Below are 19,603 nucleotides of genomic sequence, written 5' to 3'. Positions count from 1 at the left end.
GTAAAGCTGTTTGCGAATCCTTGCTCTGCTGCTTACTGACTAGGTAACCTCTCTGTCAGGCTGTCTCCTCATCTATAAAATGGTGATAATAATTGTACCCACTTTGTATAATTGTGAGGGTTAAATGAGATGATTCATATAAAATACAAAATACTTGGGTGCCAGGTACATAGCAAACCCTAGAAATGATCATTGTTTTTGAAAATGTTGCTACCTCGTAGTTGCCGTATAGTGACTTATATAGTAAGTATACTTTTATAATTAAACATTTAAAGTCCCTAATTAATGTCATGGGACAAAGAAAAGGAAATAAAAGGTCTACCTATTGAGAAGGAAGAAATAAAGCTGTCTTATTCACAAATGATATCATTATCTATGTAGAAAATTCAAAATAATTGAAACACCTTTTGGAATTGATAAGCCATTATGGCAAGATTGCAGGATACATTAGTTAATTGCATTCCCCTATACCAATAATTAACAAGTGGAATTTGGAATTAAAAACACAGTGTAATGGGGCACCTGGGTGGCTTGGTTGCTTTAGCATCTGACTATCGATTTCAGCTCAGGTCGTGATCTCACAGTTTGTGAGTTTGAGCCCCACACTGGTCTCTCTGCTGACAGTGGAAAGCCTGCTTGGATTCTCTCTCTCTCTCCCTGTCTCTCTGCCCCTTGCCGCCCCCTCCCCCCAAATAAATAAACTTAAAAAAAAAACACAGTGTCCTTTACATTAGCACCCACAAAAAGGAAATGCTTAGGTAAAAATCTAACAAAGTATGTATAAGGTCTATATGAGGAAAACTATAAAACTCTGATGAAAGAAACCAAAGAACCAAATGAATGAGGTATTTCATGTCATGAGTAGGGAGACTCAGTGTTGTTAAGATGCCAGGTCTTCCCAACTTGATTTATAAATTCATTGTAATCCCAATCAGAATCTCAGCAAGTTATCTTTTGACTATGGACAAACTGAAGTTTAAATGGAGAGGCAAAAGTCTGGAATAGCCAATACCATATTGAAGGAGGAGAACAGAGTTGGAGAACTGACACTACCCAACGTCAAGACTTACTAGAAGCTACAGAAATCAAGACAGTATGTTATTTGCAAAAGAACAGACAAATAAGTCAATGGAGCCCAGAACTAGACCCACGTAAATACAGTCAAGTGATATCTGACAAAGGCACAAAGGCAATACAATGGAGCAAAATAGTCTTTTCAACAAATGGTGCTGGGACAACTGGATATCCACATGCCAAAGGGGAAAATAATGAACCTAGAGCTAGATCTTACATCCTTCACAGAAAGGAACTCAAATGGATAGTAGATCGAAATGTAAAACACAAAACTCTTAGAAGCTAGCATAAGAGAAAACCAAGATGACCTTGGGTGTATGGTGATAAACTTTTAGATACAACATCAAAGGCACAGTCCATGAAAGATATAATCGATAAGCTCAAAGTCATTAAAATTGAAAAATTTTGTTCTACAAAAGCCCACACCTAGAGAATGAGAAGACAAGCCACAGACTGGGAAAAACTATTTGCAAAAGATATCTGATAAAGGACTCTTACACAAAACAATACAGTGAACTTTAAAAAGTCAACAATAAGATGATGAAAAACTCAATTGAAACATGGGCAAAGACATGAACAGACACCTCACCAAAGAAGATATACAGCTGGCAAGTAAGCGTATAAAAAGGATGTTCATCAACATCATGTCATTAGGGAATTGAAAATTAAAAAAAAAAAAAATGCTATACCTCTCCACACTTATGAAAATGGCCAGAATAAAACACTAAGGACATCAAATGTTGATGAGGCTGTGGAGCAACAGGAACTCTCATTCATTGCTGGTGGGAATGCAAAATGGTGTGGCCACTTTGGAAGACAGTTGAACGTTTCTTATAAAAATAAAGACAGTCTTAATATTCAATTCAGCAGTTGCACTTCTTGCTGCTCACCCCAATGAGTTGAAAACCTATGTCCTCACATACACTTATATGTGAATGTTTATAGCAGGTTTATTTATAATTGTCAAAACTTGGAAGCAATCAACATGTCCTTCAGTAAGTGAACAGATAAACCATGGTACACGAACCAAAAGTTAAATATTACTCAACCCTAAAAAGATATGAGCTATCAAGCCATGAAAAGACATAGGGGAACCTTAAATCTATACTACTAAGTGAAAGAAACCAATCTGAACACTATATACTATATGATTCTAACTATGTGACATTTGGAAAAAGCATAACTTATGGAGATGGTAGAAAGATAAGTGGTTACCAGGGGGAAGGGGGAAGGGAGGGATGAATGGGTGGAGCACAGAGGATATTTAGGGCAGTGAAACAACTCTGTATGATGCTATCATGGTGGATACATTATTTGTTTGGCAAAAGCCCACAGAATGCACAACACCAAGAGTGAACCCTAATGTAATCTATGGACTTTGGATGATGATGATGATGATGATGTGTCGGTGTCATTTCATTGCTTTATGTAAGATGTCACACTCTGGTGTGGGATTTTAATAGTGGCTGCGGGCATGTGAGGGTAGGGGTGTATGTGGGAAATTTTTTTACCTTCTTCTCAATTTTCCCGTCAACCTATAACTGCTCTTAAACATATCATCAATAACAAATTACAAATAAATCATTATGCAATCATCATACATTTATAATCTCCTTTCTTTCCTTCTTTTTTTTCCTCAATCTTCTTTCACTTCTACCCTCACATCCTCCAATTTTTCCAGTGTCCCTTTATTGCTTTGCTAAAGAAAAAAGAAGGAAGAAAAATGGATGGATGGATGGATTTGACATCATTACACGTTTTTCTTAAGAGTATGAATTTAATCTGTTAAAAGAAAGGTAATCATCCTCTAAACAAATAATATTTTTCATACGTATTTTATCCACTTTTAAGCAAATGATAATTTATATTCCATTAAGATTGGCTCACGCCTTACTCTGAAACTTTAAAGTCACTATTTTGTCTCTTTACCAAGCACCATTTTTCTTCACTCTTTCTTTCCAAACTCAGATGTCTGTGTATATGATCAGTGCTTCTCAGAGTCTGCAAATTAATGAGGTGCCTATCCAGTGGACAGCCTTCACAAATTAAAACATTTCAACACAGAAACCAAGAAGGAAATCTCTTGTAATTGGATGTAACCATAAAATAAGGTTAAAGGCCACTTGGAATACTGATGTAATTGACAAATAGTTGCAAAGATCCTTTCCCCCTATAATTTTCGTATATTACTACAAAGACTTTTTCACATTGATATTAGGTTCAGAAGACCTTTGTGCTCTTCTCTCCTGTAGTATCACTTGGGATATTTTAGGTGACCTATTATTACATTTAATTACAGAGTATAATTTGTAAAGACTTTTTCCTTCAAGTGTCACTTTAAAAAAGTCTCAATAGAGGTTGCCCTTTCCTATACCTCTTAACTTTCCACTGTACTAAAACTAAATGCCCCTTCATTCTGTCAACTTAATGTGAAGATCTAGAAGGACTTGAGCACATTCATTTTAGCATCAAAATGTGTCTAGAATTTCCCATGGGAAAGGAGAAAACATCTTTATTGAAGGACATCGCCCCAGATCTCCTTGGTAATCTTCTTTGGCAATTCTTTCCAACCCATTCTGGTTCAAAAGAGGAATTAGGTTTACCTAAGAATATAGTGTTTGTTAATATCAGGTGTTAAAAGAATTCTTAGTATCCAAGAATGTAATCCTGGTACATTTGCACATTTCTGCTCCTCCAGGGTTTATGCAAACTATCTTCAACTTTACAAACATTGATGCATTAAAGAAACTTTGAGATATCATGACATAGATATTAATGGTCTATTCTACCTCCTGTTTTCACTTTATTTCTCATGACAATATTTATGAAACCTCAGAAAGAATAATGTAATGAACCCCTGTGTGCCCTCCCATATCATTCAACTTCAACATTTCATTAGCATGTGTCCAGTTTTGTTTCATTTCTACCCTTAGGTATGGCATTACACACAATTTAAAGCAAATACCACACATTATATATTTTAACCATAAATATTTTAGGATGTACCTCTTAAAAAGCAAGACACTCAGGGTGCCTGGGTAACTCAGTCAGTTGAGCATCTGACTCTTGGTTCTGTGCAGGCTTTCAGCTGATTGACCAATGCCACCCACATTAGGGAGGACAGTCTGCTCAGATCGTACTCAAATTGTACTCAGTCTGTGTACTCAAATGTTACTCCCACCCCAAAACACCTTCACAAACAAACCAGAATGTTTGGCCAAATATCCGGGCACCCCATGACCCAGTCAAGTTGATGCATAAGGTTAACTGTGACAGAAGCCATTCTGTTCACCCCAGATACAGCTGCAATGGTAATTTTTCCATTTGTTGGGCTTTTGATATTCTAATATCAGCCCCAACTACAGTCCCACCTCATATGCTGTCCTAGCAGTAAATCAGTAACATCTGTCATCTCTCCAGGCCCCTTGCTCATTTACAAGGTGTTTGGGGCTTGACAAATACCTAACAGAGATTCTCCAACTCTTTCCTGTTTATAGAAATAGCATCCGATGAAAGTAACGCAGCACAGCTCGAGATGGCAGGCTTAAGAGCTGTGCATGCTCTGTTCGTGGAGGTCAGCATACCACATTTTTCATTTCCCTGGTTTCTTTTAGAAGCAAAATGAAATGAAGCCTGAACATTGCAGTGTTAAACAGCTGGAGGGTTGTTCCTGCTCTCCTCCTAGATACAGCGCGGCATCGCTATTTGTTTTCTTTTATTAAATGTCTCATTGCCTCTGAAACAGAAGTAGAAATCACAAGTGGCATGGACCAAAGGAGCCTGCAGCCTAAGCTTACTTCTCTGTCGCCCATACCTGGAAGTAACTTGCCTGCTTGTTCGGAGACAGATGTCAGCTTCAAGTTGCTACTGACCTTATTGTTTACTCTGCTTAATTAAATACCATTTTAATATTTTCTCATCTGCCTCCCCTTACAGCTCACATTCATGCTGCGGCACAACACGGGTGAGAAGGAAAGGTCTTTTAAGCCAGAGCACTTAATTAGCTTCCAGGCCCCAGGGGGAAGCATTGCATAGAAATACAGCTAAAAGTAGGGAAAAGAGTAGCCATACCTGAGATGCAGCAGTTGATGGTTGAGAAAACGCTGACCACCTTCTGATGATGCCCATGTTATTAAAATTGTTCTGGGGGTGCTGGGTGTCTCAGTCAGTTAAGGGTCTGACTTTGGCTCAGGTCACGATCTCATGGTTCATAGGTTTGAGCCTCACCATGGGATCTGTGCTGACAGCTCAGAGCCTGGAGCCTGCTTTGGATCCTGTCTCCCACTTTCTCCTTCCCTTCCCTGCTCATCCTCTGTCTCTCCCTATGTCTCAAAAATAAATAAACATTAAGAAAAATGTTTTTGATTGTTTTGGAATCAGTGACCATTTTGAATCCCATATATGATAGTGACATGTTTGTATCATCAATTTCTGCTAGTATCCCTGCTTATTGGGTTATGCTTGCTCATATCTGCCAGAGGCTACTAATTTTTCTCTTCCCCCTTGGTGTAAATCAAAGAATGGCCCCAACTCCCACCCGTAAGGTTCTTAGTCCCTTCCAGGCACTGTCAGGTGACCATTTAGTGCCCCCTGACTGTATTGTTTTACATGCAGTAACAATCTTGTTAAGACTCATTGGAGGAGGAAATTCCTCATACATTAAGATATTATTATAAAATAAAATGTGGTATAAGATATAGTAAATAGATTTAATTATAGATTATATTATACAGATATAGGCATAGCTATAAATATAGTTATATAGGTATAATCTAGAAATAGATTATAGATGTATATGGAGATGTCAATAGATATAATTCAGTATTGTGTATAGATACATGGAAGTATTCGTATAAAATAAAAATCTGTTCTTGTTGTAAAAACATGCAACACAGGAGTTCCTGGAAATGACGGCAGCATGGCCCAGTTCCCTTAGTGCTGGCCACCATTCCAGCTTGCTCCTGGGGCGATGCCACAGTCCAGCCCAGTGGATGTTAGCTAAGATATGGGGCAGGCTGGGAGCTAATTTGTAGCTCTTTATCTTCTGAATGCTCTGGAATCATTCTGACCATGAACTGACTTAGGCCCAGTGCATGAGCCAGTCACCTCAGTCTTATCACCTAAGGTTGCAATAAAACTTGCATTTTAAATTCTTTAAAAATGCTTGTTCATCCCTAAGAAGATAACGAGTAAGGTTGCTGTGAATCAAAAAGTCTTCATCAGAAAACCAAAAATGCTGAAGACTAAGAAAAATGCTGGGGAGGGAAGAAAGCTGCTGGAGCCAAGAGCAAAGACGACCCCCACCCAACCCCACCCCCATCACCCTGGCTGGCTTCCCAAGCTGGTTAGCAGGGACCACTAAGCAAAGGACTCTCTCTTCACATCTAAAGCTGGGATCCCCCTTAATCACCACCAACCCCAGCCCCATCCTGTAGCAAACACATGCTGTGTGCTGTTCTGTGACCCTTTGACTTTCCCATGGTTCTGGCCACGGCCCTGGAGAAAAGCCGTACTATGTGCTACAGCGCCCCAGGGCTCGCTCGCTCTCTCCCTCTCTCCCTCAGGCTGCAGCCTAGTGGTTAGAGGGAAGTGAGGCCTGCCTCAAACAGTAAGAGACGAAGTATGGATAAATGTGCCTGCCTCCTGTCATTACAGATGACTCAGAAGCACAGTCTACATGTCTCTCGAAGGGTCCCCAGCAGGACCAAGTGCTGCCCTGGACAGTAATCTGTGCATCGACAGCCCTCTACTGGCCACCTCCTTTTCCCACTCTGACTTTCCCGCCCCTTTACCTCTGCATCCGAGATCATCTGTATATAATCTCCCTCTGTCTCTGCTTTCACAGGGTCTCAAATAGAGGCACTTGCCCAGAGGTCATTGCTCTTACAGTTGGGCATATATCCCTTCTGACCGTTTTTCCAATGAGAGAGAGATTTTAAAACTTTTTTTAAAAAATCAGTGCCAATTATGGGTATGCTCAAATAGTTGTACTAGGCTTTCCTGGAAAGCAGTTTTCTGCATCCTGGGAATTCCATTCCCCTTTCCCTTGCAGCAACCCTTGCGATACCTTTTGGTATTTTCTTACAAACTAAAATTGCATTTGTGTATTGCTTCCTTTTTTTTTTTTTTTTTTTTTTTTTTACTTTTGAAAGTTTATCTTGAGAGAGACAGCGTGAGTGGGGGAGGGGCAGAGACAGAGAGAGGGAGGCAGAGAATCCGAAGCAGGCTTTTGCATCATCAGCGTGGAGCCCGACGTGGGGCTCGAACCCATGAACTATGAGATCGAGACCTAAGCTGAAACAAAGAGTTGGGCACTTAACCCACTGAGCTCCCCAGGTGCCCCACCATTTTGGTTTTTGGTCCTCTGTATGTGACATAATACTTCTCTGACCCTTACAAAAGCTCTGTCTGTACCCAGGGTTCTGAGCTTTCCCGGTTCTACTTTGGTGAACAGCCCCTCAGTTCTGCTGGTTGTTCCATGTACATTCTCTCTCTTGTGTCCTTTATTTCTCTAGGAGATTTGTGTGATGATTTCCTCCTGTCAGGGTTTTTCCTCTTATTTCTTTCTGGAATACCATTTGATTGTGTTGATCCCCTGGTCTTGTCCTCCTTGAATTTTCCTGTCTCTTATATTTGCCATTTCTTTCTGTCTCTTTCTCCTCCCCCCTCCCTCCTTCAGTTGGTCCTTCTCCGCAAAGTGTTTGCGAAGCACTGCACAACGCGATCCTTTTCCTTCTTCCTGACCTTGTTTTAACATTGTGCTTATGACTTTTGCACCTTCTCATGCTGTTACAAGCCTGAAGGCCTAGCTTCTTCCTGAAATGATCAATTATATTTATTTCCATTGACATCTGTATAGCTCCTTGTCATACATTCCTTTCGTTGCAATAGCCCAGAAGACATACACAGAATTCTTCTTGTGTGTCTGTTTATTTTAAGAACCAATTTCTCTTGGGACGCCTGGGTGGCTCAGTCGGTTAAGCGGCTGATTCTTGACTTCACCTCAGGTCATCATCTCACAGTTGGTGAGTTCAAGCTCCAAGTGCGGCTCTGCACTGAATCCCAATCCCTGCTTGGGATTCTCTCTCTCTCTCTCTCTCTCTCTCTCTCTCTCTCTCTCTGTCTCCCTCTCTCCCTCCCCCACTCGCTCATTCTTTCTCAAAATAAATTGAAAAAATAAAACTTTAAAAAAAGAACCACTTTGTCCAGTCTCTGCTAGTTCTCAGCTCACTGTTTATATCAACATCTGGCAGTCACCCTTTCTCTTTTATAAATTTGAATTAGGCTTTCTTGAAGATGCTTCGATTCCTTTCACTCCATTTATTTAGATTTGTTTTCCAAGTAAATTGTGCTTTTATTAAAGGTGCTCACTGTGGCCTTTGCCAGTGAACTTCTGTACTGTCCTTTGTTGCTTCTGAAACTGTATCTTTATTTTAGAATTCAGGTAGTTGTTTTGTTTTTTTTTTTTTTTTTCCCTTGGATGATCCCCTTTTTTTTTCTGTGTGTGTTGCTTATATTTCATAACAGTAATGAATCATAGCACATGTTGCAGTCCTTTGAGATGATACTTGGGAGAAAGAAGAAATGGGTAAGAACATCAGTTTGTCCCAATTTCACTCAACATTTTGTCTTTATTGTTTGCCTGTGTAAAGCTCCCGTCCATTTTTAGATAGGCTTATTTCTGTTCCCAGGAATTCACTGCAATGCGGTTACATTTACATATATAATATTCATTCCAGGCAACCAAAAAAAAAAGAAAAAAAGAAAAAGAAAAATTAACACTTGGCCTAATTTGTTTCCTAATTGAGATCACCTGTTTCATAGTATTTATAAGTAAAATTGAGAAACTGCTACGAAAATCAAGAAAGCATTTGCTAATCAGAGTTGAAAATGGCAGTAAATGAAGCCATCACCCTTTTCTCGGTGGATTTTTTAGCCTGCTGGAAACAAAGCCCCAGTGGATTCTGGAGCTTTTATTTCCGAGCTCTGTGGATAAAGTGCTATGAGCAGCAAGATAACCATCTGCCCTAACTATCTCCGTAGGCTGGGGTATTTATGCATTTTGGTGTCTGTTTGCTGCTGATTCACCTTCTCTTTGCCACTTCTGCTGCTTATTTATCTTCTAGTCCCCAACATTACATTTATTTGCAATTTCTTACTCGAAAGACTCTGGGCAATCCAAGTCATAGCTCAGTCAGTACAAACTGACATTTCTTACTTTGGAAGGCAGTTTCCTTGTGACAGAAACTGGATGTCAAATTAGCCCAAATTAGCCCATTATTTCTTAGATTTAATGGCCCCATCACTTTCTCTGCGATCCCCCAGCTGGTGTGATTTCCCTTTCATCTGTACGATCTTCTTTCCACATTTTGCCAGGACTCTGTTTTAACTTGTACCACATTGCTTTCAGTGCCTCTCAGCTGAGAACAATCTCGAGTGCTAAAAGTTGTGACAGCTGAAGGACTGTTGCTCCCACAGGCTCAGGTTCGTTGTGGGGAACAGAGCCAGACACGAGTATCCAAGGAAGCATGTGCTTCATCCCCTGCCCAACGGGCAACCTTTCCAACTTCTCTTCTGCAGCAACTTTTCAGATTTGGACAGAGGCCAAGGACAGTTTGAAGAGTTTCTAAAGTTTGTCTTTGAAGCATAAGTTAAGATTTGATAGACTCCTTCTCTACAGTAATTTAGTAAACTTCCTTTGTTCAGAAGAGAGAAGATACTATAAATCTGTGAAATTTTGCTGCAAGGGAAGATCTGAAAGAGAGGAAACCCAGGCTTCTCATTGTTCAGCAGGATTTATTAACATTTAATATTAACCTAACATTCATTGCATCAGGTACCTAATAGACCGTGTCTTTTATGAGCAAAGTGCTGTGCAGGAGGTACATGTTTTCAATGTATATATTTTTCAACTTAGAGACTTAATTGTGTGGATGATATCTGTTTGGTGAAGGAATTATTAAAAATCTACACCTACCCCATCCTTTTTTAGAATTAGAGATGTTATATGAGAGAAGGTTTGGTCTGGCTTTTCTCCCTGCCTCCAGCCTCCCCGACATAGTCAAGCCTCCATCATTGTCCCCAGTGAAAGGGATCACCGGTGTGGATAATCCAAATCCTCAGCTAATCCTCTCCGTGGGGTGGGGTCACAGGCCCACCGCTCAGGGCCACAGGCCTAATCACACCTAGGGCATGACCATGGCTCCCTCCTGGGATGTAGGGCAGTGGGTGGACACTGAGGAATAACTCCCAAGGCAGGGAGATATTCTGAAGGCAAATAGCCTCACAGGGATCATCAGGAGCCCCTCGTCCAGAGAACAAAAAGGGGGCAGTGGGTCTTCCCTCCTAGTCTCAAGAGCTGACCCTCTTGCCCTGGAATTCAGGGACTCATTGGTATTCAGGGATGGCCCAGTACAAGGCCAGCCTGAGGAAACTTGCCATCAATACAGAAGTGACCTCAGGTCAGACATAAAAGGGGGGGGGATGGTCCTGCTCAACCACAGGCACGGATGGTAGAGAGGAGCAAGATGGTCACGTGGGAGGTCCCTGAAGCGTCACACCGTGTCCCGGTGCTTGGGCTTCTACTAAGAGGGAGACTTTGGGATGCCAGTAATGAATGCGCAACTGCATCTTGATTCTTAAGCTTTTGGGGACCTTTGAATTTGAGGTTTCTTTGAATTTGAGTTTAAGTATATTATAGCCAAGAGGTACCACACAATGAGATTCTCATTTGAAAGTCTGTCAGTCACATTGGCCATTTGGGGCAGTCATCCCCCTCAAAATGTCAAGAACCTCTTTGAAGATGTAGATGGTGCAAGAAGGAATCGTGAGCTGAGAAACAAAGAATAGTTCTTTCTTTCCCTAGATAGCATTTTTCAGAATCTCAGTATCCAAACTATATCTTAAAATGAGCTTTGGGGGCATAGTTAATTTACCTGGTGTAGCCTATATTTTTAAACACATGAACATGATTCCCCATTTTGAGAAACACATTAACTCTTTCTTACTTTAAAGCAATTTTTGAAATAAAGGGTCTGCCAGTATCTGATATGAGGTGACTTTGGAAAAAAAACCATTCCAGACTGTTGTCTTCCATTTTCCTTTGAAGGGGAAAACATTAAAGCATTAAATACTAACACATTTTAAGCCCACATGCCCTGAAACATCTAAAAGAGGAGAAAATGATTATATTTGCAGATTAACTCTGCAAGGACAAAGCTGTGTAGATAATAATGTCACCTACTTAATAAATGCATGCTGTGACTTGGGCCCTGCCCCTAGCACCTGACAGACCTCTTATTTCATCTTCTGATTTAAAAAGCATTCTAATCAGATGAGGAAAGTGAGGTGCAGGAGAGTTTCACGACTTAATCTGGACCCCGGCATGGTAATGCCCCCCGTGCCCAGCGTGCTGGCTGCTGTGTGACTGGGTGCCCAGGACGTGGCTCACAGTGCAAGGGTAGGACTCCAGCAGTCATGTGGTCCACATGGCCAGGTCCTCTTCCGCCCTCTCCGCCTGGATGCAGAGACAGTTGCTGTGTGTGGGACCCTTACCAATCTCTTAACCTAGATCCAGTAAACAAAAGTCAAAGAACCAGAGCGAGCCCTGGAAACCGCACTTCTCCACAGTGTCTGTCCTCCCGTATTTTGCTTCAGCCGAATGAGGTTGAGAGGGGGGCCTGTCAGACTGCCTGGAAGCGGGTTTGCCTGCTCTCTTACGGCTCAAGATGCAGCCTCAGCTAGTTGCTCTCTTCCCTTCATGAGCCGAAAAGATGGGCCTGATACCAACTTGGGTTCTAGAGAAAAGCTCAACCAACTTCATAGCCTGAGCTGATGGATTTGGGGCTTTCTAATGTGGCCTGTTTGTCTGGGGTGGGGCATCTCCCCCCAAGCTTGCTGGTCTACCAGGCCGGGTGGTCGAGATCATTGAAGCTCGCTTCTTACCCTAAGCAGGAACGCCAACCTGTAAAAACTGAATATCACATGACTTTAAATGCACATTCCTTATAAAATGTTTAAAGCTCACTGGATTTTATTAGAATATGTGAACCAGACTGAGTATATTAAATTTATGAGTCCAATTGATGCAGTACCATAATAATTCAATACAATATGCTTATGTCATTAAGCTCATAAAGAAGATTCTCTGAATAGCTGTAATGAATAGTTCCAATTCTGTAATCACAGACTAGCATTTTCACCCTGATGAATTTTAACTGGGAGCTCTCAGAATTCTCTATAAAATCAAGAAATAAATGCCATATTTCAAATGATGACTACTTATTTCAAGTATTTACTTTAAAACCTAGGATGGATAGAAAAGAAGTACCTGCTAAGATAGAATTATTCATTAGAAATACTAAAAAGGTTGGAAAAGGTTAGTAGCACGGACTGTGATGTATGGCTAGTCATAAATTATAAATAAAAACCAATGAGACTTTTCTATTCTGCTTTGACTAATTTCATTGACTCTCTCATCCCTTACCTTCTTCCCACGCATATCTATTGTGATTATCTATCACCACGTAATAAACTACCCCAAAACTTAACTTCCTTAAAGCAGCCACCACTTTATTGCTTGTGATGCTGTGGTTCTGGAATTTGGGCAGGGCTTGGCCAAGTGGTTCATCTCTTCCAAATTTCAGGTATCATGTCAGGCCACTTACATGGCTGTATTCTGATCATGGTTCCACTGAGGACTGGGCTCAGATGGGGCACCGAAGCCTGCAAGGTGACTCCTTCACTGTCAGCTTTACTTCCAGTGTTTTCTCTTGGAAAACAGAAGGCCTAGCAGGATCCATGGATCAGGGAGAAGAGATGCTGTTGGAGCACAGTGAAGAAGCTGCAACATGAGGACCATTGGAGAGCCGATCCAGTGAGCAGTACATTCCAGAAGTGTGTCCACCGTGCTAAATGAACCTCACATAGTGTGTGGTCCAGCCATGCTGGACTCTTGGTGGGACCCCAAGCTGTTCATTGTCACCATGAGGCTTTGCACATCCCCCGCCCCTCTCCCCCCCCCCCGCCCCTCTCCCCCCCCCCCCCACTGCCGGGAATAGGCTTCTACAGTATCTTCCACGAGTATCTCTACCTGTTGATTCTTACTCATCCTTCAGCTCTTGGCAGAAATGTCACCAGTTCCCAGGACTAGGCTGGATGCCTTTTCTATGTACTCCAAAATCATCTCATTCCATATTTTAATCAGAGCTTTACTCGTCCCAAGTCCCTGGAATGCCTGCATGTGACTCAAGATGAGAACTGACCTTATTCACTACTGACTCCTCAGCAGCATGACATATAGAAAGCTCTCAGTAGATATTTGTTGGGTGCATGAATGAAGTCTCAAGAGGAGCCGATGAAGAAGAAACCTTGATCTAGTCCTCAGAAGACAAGTAGGATTTAGATGAAGGATTCTGGACAATGAGGAGATGGTGCAGGGCGGCCCAGACTCCTTTTCAGCACAGGCTCAGTGTCTGTTTTAGTCAACGTTGGACACCCAGTGCTTGGCACGCTGCTCCATGTAGGGCAGGTGTATGGTAACTGTGGTGGATGGATGAGTTGCGTGAATTAAACCATCCTAATTTCATCAGAGTGTAGAGGACATTTAGGACCATGTCAGGAAAGGAACCCAGCATTTTTGATCCAGTGGAGACAAATTTTAGGATCCCTAAAATAGCCAGAGAAAGGTGTCGACTAGAATTTATGAGAGTTTAGAACTGGAAAGACTTGAGTGAGTGAATATTGACCCCACTGGTAGGGGGTTGATTCATGATCCATGGCCAGTGGTGACCAGACCTCTCATGTCTAGAAATATCCCAGCATGTCTCCATCCCCGCTTGATTGGTCTTTGGAACCCATCAGTCAAGGATGAATTTTCCAAGTGCTACAAGGTAAATGAAACCTCTAAGTCTTATTAGACTGATCGTTATCTTTAAGCTGCCCTGGCTAATGGCTTCTGGAAATGAATTCCAGCGAACTGTCTTCCCTGTTAATATGTCACAGTGGAAAGGTGGATAAGGCCCTACTACATTTTTAAAGTACGTTTTAATAATTTCAATAACTTTAAATTACATTACAAATTTATGTTAAAATTTTGTGAGATGAAGGGGCTCCACAACAATGAGATGGCTGGGGAAATCATGAGAGTGGCACAGCTGGGTGGTGCATGCCTGTGAAATGAGCAGCAGACTACACTTACAGTCATGAGCCCTGTTAAAGCAAGCTTTTTAGTAACCTAAAATAGTCATGACTTTATTCCCCTGAGCATTAAAGCAAAAGGAAGGGAGCCAAAAAATAAGGTAAGATCTTTGAAACGCTTCTGAAGCCCTCTTATTCCCACGTGTTCTCTATGCTTGCGTGTGTGTGCACATGCGCTCATACACACACACACACACACACTCACACAGTAAATTCTGAGAGTCTGCATGGTATGGAGATCCCTAAAGAGAAGGGCTGTGTTTACATGCACATTTACTCGTTACCTTTCAGGCTTAAGGGATTGCACCTTGTAAGTGACATTAAGCCATCTGACTTTCTCCTGAATTTAAAGACCAAGTTGTTTGTCAGCTTCTATAGTCTGTTAACATTGGCTAAGCCACTGCCTCTTGGGATCTCAGTTTCCTCATCTGTAAACAGGATTCACATACTTGTCCTCTTCCACCTCAGCATGTCTTAGGGGTCATGGGAGCTCATGAACTGGTAAGTGTTTTGTACAAAGTGCCTGAAGATCCAAATCCAGCATCCGGGCCTTCCACATTCTCCTTCAAGTCCTGCTGTTCCCCACACAGAGCCCTGCACATGCTAGCCCTACTTACTCCCTTGTTCACACAGTTTGCTGAGTTTGGATACCACTCCGTCTTCCCTCCTTTCCAGATCCCAGACCTGAAAGGAAATGGCTGCAAGATGAGAAGGGCCACACTATTGAAATCCCTGCTGATCATGCAGGTTTTTGCCTGGAAGGACTATGGAGCATATGGTCGGTCCCAATGACCAGACTAACGTTTCATCCAGAAACTCCAGAATTGAAAAGAACAAGCCAGCAGAGGCCATCGTAAGGCCAGCTTTTAGCTAGGTTGTTCCGGTAACTTAAGTACTTTTCCTTTCAGCTAGAGCAGAGCCTAAAATTATATTGTAAGGCACATATGAATCATGTTAACAAAATGACCTTCATCAAGAATGAAATAAAAATGAAAATAGCATGTAGCAGCACATTATATTTTCAATTTTTTTCCTCATGCAATGTATCGATTGAGGTACCAGGCTAAAGCTCTAAAATAATTGACTAAATTCTTGCTGAATTACCCTGTATTGCTGTAGGGAGTGTGCTTCACCTTTCAGAACTCATTAACACAGCCAGTAGACCATATTAGCCTGTGTTTTGGTTCAAAAGATTAATAATATTTAGTTGTTGTATTTTGAAATGGTGTTGGAATTTTGAAGATTGGCCTGCGTGTATATATCAGGCTTTGGGCAGGAGCTTTCCAGGTAAATGCTTGGCCGGGGATGTACCACTAGGATGCACTGACCCATTAAAAATGTTAGTCACTAAAGCCTCCTAGGAGTGAGGGAAGGGTGACTTGGGCAGCTCTTGATGTGACTACAGACTACACCCCCCACAGCCCAGGGGCTTGGATGTGGTATAGGTGGAAGGTTTCCTCTGATCTTGACTGGCACCGACTACCTGCCAGTGCTCCGGAGTTAATGTCCGTTAACTTGTTTGCAAACAGTAGAAAAATCACTGGGGCCACATTGTAAGCAAATGGACTTCTCCACTCCCAGGCTTGGGAATGGCCCGACCAAAGTCTCTCCTGGAGCTGCCCCTCTGTGAGAGAGGTCCCTGAATTTCTTACACTCTTATAAATGCTCTATGGCAGTGGCTGTGAAGTCAATAAGAGGTCGATTCCAGCAGGTTCCAAGTGGTATCTCCAGTAGCTCTTTGGCAGTGAGGTGCCCATCCCAGAATATGAATGGGAAAAACTCACCAGCCCTCTGCCATAAGTCAGCTAGATAACCAACCCCCAAAGAAGGGAAAGCTGTTTTTTCAGAAGGGAATCTGAGTGCTATTAGGGAAGGGAAAAGGAAGCAGGGCAGTCAAAACATGGCCAGTGCTCACCAAGGCTCTGTAAGGAAGATATCAGAGCATGAACAGAGTTACATTGGACTCTGTGGAGAAGAGTATAAGGCTCACAGCTAGAGGTCTTTTTCTCATGTTTGTATGGAACATTAACTGTCGAGAACCCAGAGGCCCCCTGTCTCTGTGAGAGCAGCCTCAGGCCTGGAAAAGGCAGCATATCTGGCTCAGTGTAGACAACCTTGCCTGGTGAGAGACAACAGTGCTCAGGACATGGGAGGCCCAACAGGATAAAACAGGGATGGTAGGCGCTGGACAGCAGGCTGTTGATTGAGACCCAGCCTCTAGGGCTGAAAGATGTGGGTATGTATCTGGTATTCCCACCTCTGTGCTTCATGACCTTTGGGGCATTACTTAAGCCTCTTGGTTCTCAGTTTCTTCATCTGGCAGATGGGTCCCATGCAGTGTCCCTATTTCATAAATAGCTATTTCATAAATAGCTCTTGTGGTAAGTAAATGAGATATACCATGAAAAGTTCTCACTGTGCCTAGAACATTACATGCCCTTGATAACTGGCCTCTTCGTAAGAGCAACAAGATGGCAGCTGGTCAGACTGTTGTGTGTACGTGGGAGACAATCCTCAGGAAATACTCAGAGTGGTCTTGGCAGGTATGAGTTGACCACTTTCCTTTGGAAAGGAGAGCTCAGGAGCCTGATGTAGGTGTCTCGAACAACCTGTGTGTCCTCGTCTTTCCTGTGTTCTTTCGGCCTTCTCTTGAAAAGCTCCTGGTCCCCTCAGGATTTTGTCTTATTTGGAGGTGGAGATTAAAAGCACATGCCTATTTAACATTTCCATTTGGAACACACCCATGGGGTGGTCTCTCCCAGTTTCGTCTACCCCTGCTCATTGCCTTTGCATGGATTGACTTTAAAAAATAATAAGAGGGGTACCTGGGTGGCTCAGTCGGTTAAGTGTTTGACTTTGGCTCAGGTCATGATCTCACTGTTTGTGGGTTTGAGTCCTGCGTAGCGCTCTGGGCTGACAACTCAGAGGCTAGAGCACGCTTCAGATTCTGTGTCTCCCTCTCTCTCTGCCCCTCTTCCCGCTTGTGCTCGCTCATAAATAAATAAATAAACATTAAAAAAATTAAAACATAATAAGATATTCCCGCGGACTGTAGAAAAAAGGCACTTTATGGAATCAAGGTACTCTGTTCAGTACTGAAATGTGCGTTCAAGATCTGCAATCTAAGCCTGATTTTCTGAAAGTATCAATAAGAAAACACCTTATACTTTAGTGTTAGTCCAAGTAGCAAAAAGTAAATAACCTAGATAAATGTCTCATATATTTCTTAAATCTTTTTTTTTTTTTTTTTTTTGGCCAAATCAATACATGACTCACAGAGTTTGATCTCCAATATTGCTGTGCTATTTGCCTTCTCTCCCCTGTCGCTTCCGTTCTCCCTTCCATCCCCAAACTTCCTCTCTCACCCTCCTCCAGCCGGCCCCTCCATCTCTCAGGGCCCCTTTTGGCCCCTGTCCTTTCGTGCAATCACTCATACTCAGACCCTGTCCCAGACCCCTTCTTGCTCTGTACTATGGGTTTGCAATCTTAATTGAAAAAGGATTTGGTTTAATCTGACCTACATCCTCCAAGTACCAGGATGAGGCAGGGCCAAAATGTTGCGCAACCTCTGGGGCTATAACCATCTATTCTCAGTGGCCCTGATCCGAGTGTTGAATGAAGCAAGGACCCAGGTGAGATACCCACCCCCAAGGCAGGCAGGGGTTACCAGCCCTCTGTGGTCCCGAACAGCAACAGATTTAAATACGTCTACTTTTGTTTCTTCTTCTTCTTTTTTTAATGGAGAAAATGCCATGTGAAAGAAACAGAAACTTGATATTGGATTTCACAAATCCTTTTCCTACTTTGCCCTTCTGACCCTGATAAGCCACTTAAACTCCTAATGTCCTTCAATTTTTGTAATACTTTTTTATAAAGTGCACTGCCCTGGGGATACAGCTTGGCCCCTGGACTTATTTTTCACATAGCAGGGAGGGCTAGCCTTGACAGGAAGGACTCTCATTTTCTCCCTTCAGCCACAGATGCCATAGAAAACATGGTAAGCCCAAGCCACAAAAATTACTAATGTAAATATGTGTATATTTAAATATGTATTTTATGTATAATTGTAACGTATATTAAATATATGCAAAGGTCGAGTTCTAGTTCATTGGCTGATCTAGGCCTGAGCCTCAAATCCTAAAGGGAAACTTTTTTATTGGAGAAAGAGTGATAAACTTGATTCACCAGACACCGCGTTATGTAGAGGCAGATTTTATCACTGAGGAAGAGCTCAGAGAGAAGAATCAAACTAGTCACCGTTGCTGGACTATCTGCAAAAGACAGTCAGTGGGCATGTGCACATGCAGAATACTATACAGCCATGATCATGAGCAAACTACAAGGATGCCCAACAGGGTGAGTGAATCTCCCAAGCTTTGTGTTACGCACAGGAGGCCAGACACAAAAGAGAGTGTCCTGCGTGGTTCCAGTAGTGTGAGCTTCAAAAACTGGCAGAACTACTCAATGGCGGGAGAAGTCAGGATACCATTGTCGTTGGAGAAAGGACTGCGAGGGAACGTGAGGGCCCCCCCCCCCACCCCCGGGTACTAGCAACATTGTCTCGTTTTTAACTAGGTGCTCCTCACACAGGTACGTCCAGTCTTGGAAACTTCATTAGGCTGTGCGCGTATGCTGTTTTCTCAGGGCACACCTCAATTTTTAAAAATTAACTCACCAGAGTCCGTCATCAGGGTTCTTTCCAGGCACTTTTCCCAAGCTCAGCAGTGTGCCAGGCATGGCAGTGGTTACAAAGAAGAAGGATACGCTGTCTGTGACCTCAGGAACCTTCTGGGAGTTTACTTTTGTCTTCTGTCCCCAGCCCTACACCTAGTCCTTTGGTTTTGTCATTCACCAGAAGCTGGCCAGCCCACTGCAAGCACGTGGCTCTGGACACAGCACCAAGGCCACCCTGCCTCCCCTTGGATACTTCAGAGAACCTCAAGGTCACTATGAAGAGTACTCTCTAATCAAAGCATTTCTTTGGCCAAGGAAGCAGTCTATGTAAAGGGAGCCCCGGCTGCCCAATCCTGCAATGCAGAGGTTTGTTTTGCAATGAAAAAACTCTCCTATAATGTTTCTAATTTGTTGAATGAGGTCCCTGTATCTCCAGTTTCCATGGAGACATGCCAGTGAGTTCATTTAAAGAAAAAGAGACTCCCTGCACCTAGTTTAGTTTACTAGTCTCTTGATGGTGGTGACCGGGCAGGGAAGGTATCTCCAATATTTTCTTTATTTTTATGTGTGTTTTTTAACTTTAACTTTTCATGACCCCCTTTGGGTTCCACTGGCCCTTTAAAGGTCCCCCACTCTTTGTGAACCAATTACGACAAAT

General features: G+C 42.4%; 1 protein-coding gene across 5 annotated transcripts in view; it reads left to right on the top strand.

The window, feature by feature from the left end:
* Nucleotides 1-19,603, top strand: part of KIF16B (kinesin family member 16B) — a 288,439-nt gene that overhangs the window by 265,361 nt on the left and 3,475 nt on the right. Inside the window, exons 27-28 of one of the 5 annotated variants that reach the window (XR_006703357.1) lie at nucleotides 12,857-12,949; nucleotides 14,947-17,108. The exons of 3 other annotated variants lie outside the window; for them this stretch is intronic. The gene's annotated coding sequence lies outside the window, so the exon portion shown is untranslated. Of the gene's footprint in view, nucleotides 1-12,856; nucleotides 12,950-14,946; nucleotides 17,109-19,603 lie in introns of those variants that run through there. One more of the 5 variants, XR_006703358.1, reaches the window with a different exon arrangement.

The sequence above is a fragment of the Leopardus geoffroyi genome, chromosome A3 (genome assembly GCF_018350155.1).
Source record: "Leopardus geoffroyi isolate Oge1 chromosome A3, O.geoffroyi_Oge1_pat1.0, whole genome shotgun sequence".
In the NCBI taxonomy this organism is placed as follows: Eukaryota; Metazoa; Chordata; class Mammalia; order Carnivora; family Felidae; genus Leopardus; species Leopardus geoffroyi.
This window is presented reverse-complemented; position numbering and strand designations above follow the sequence as displayed.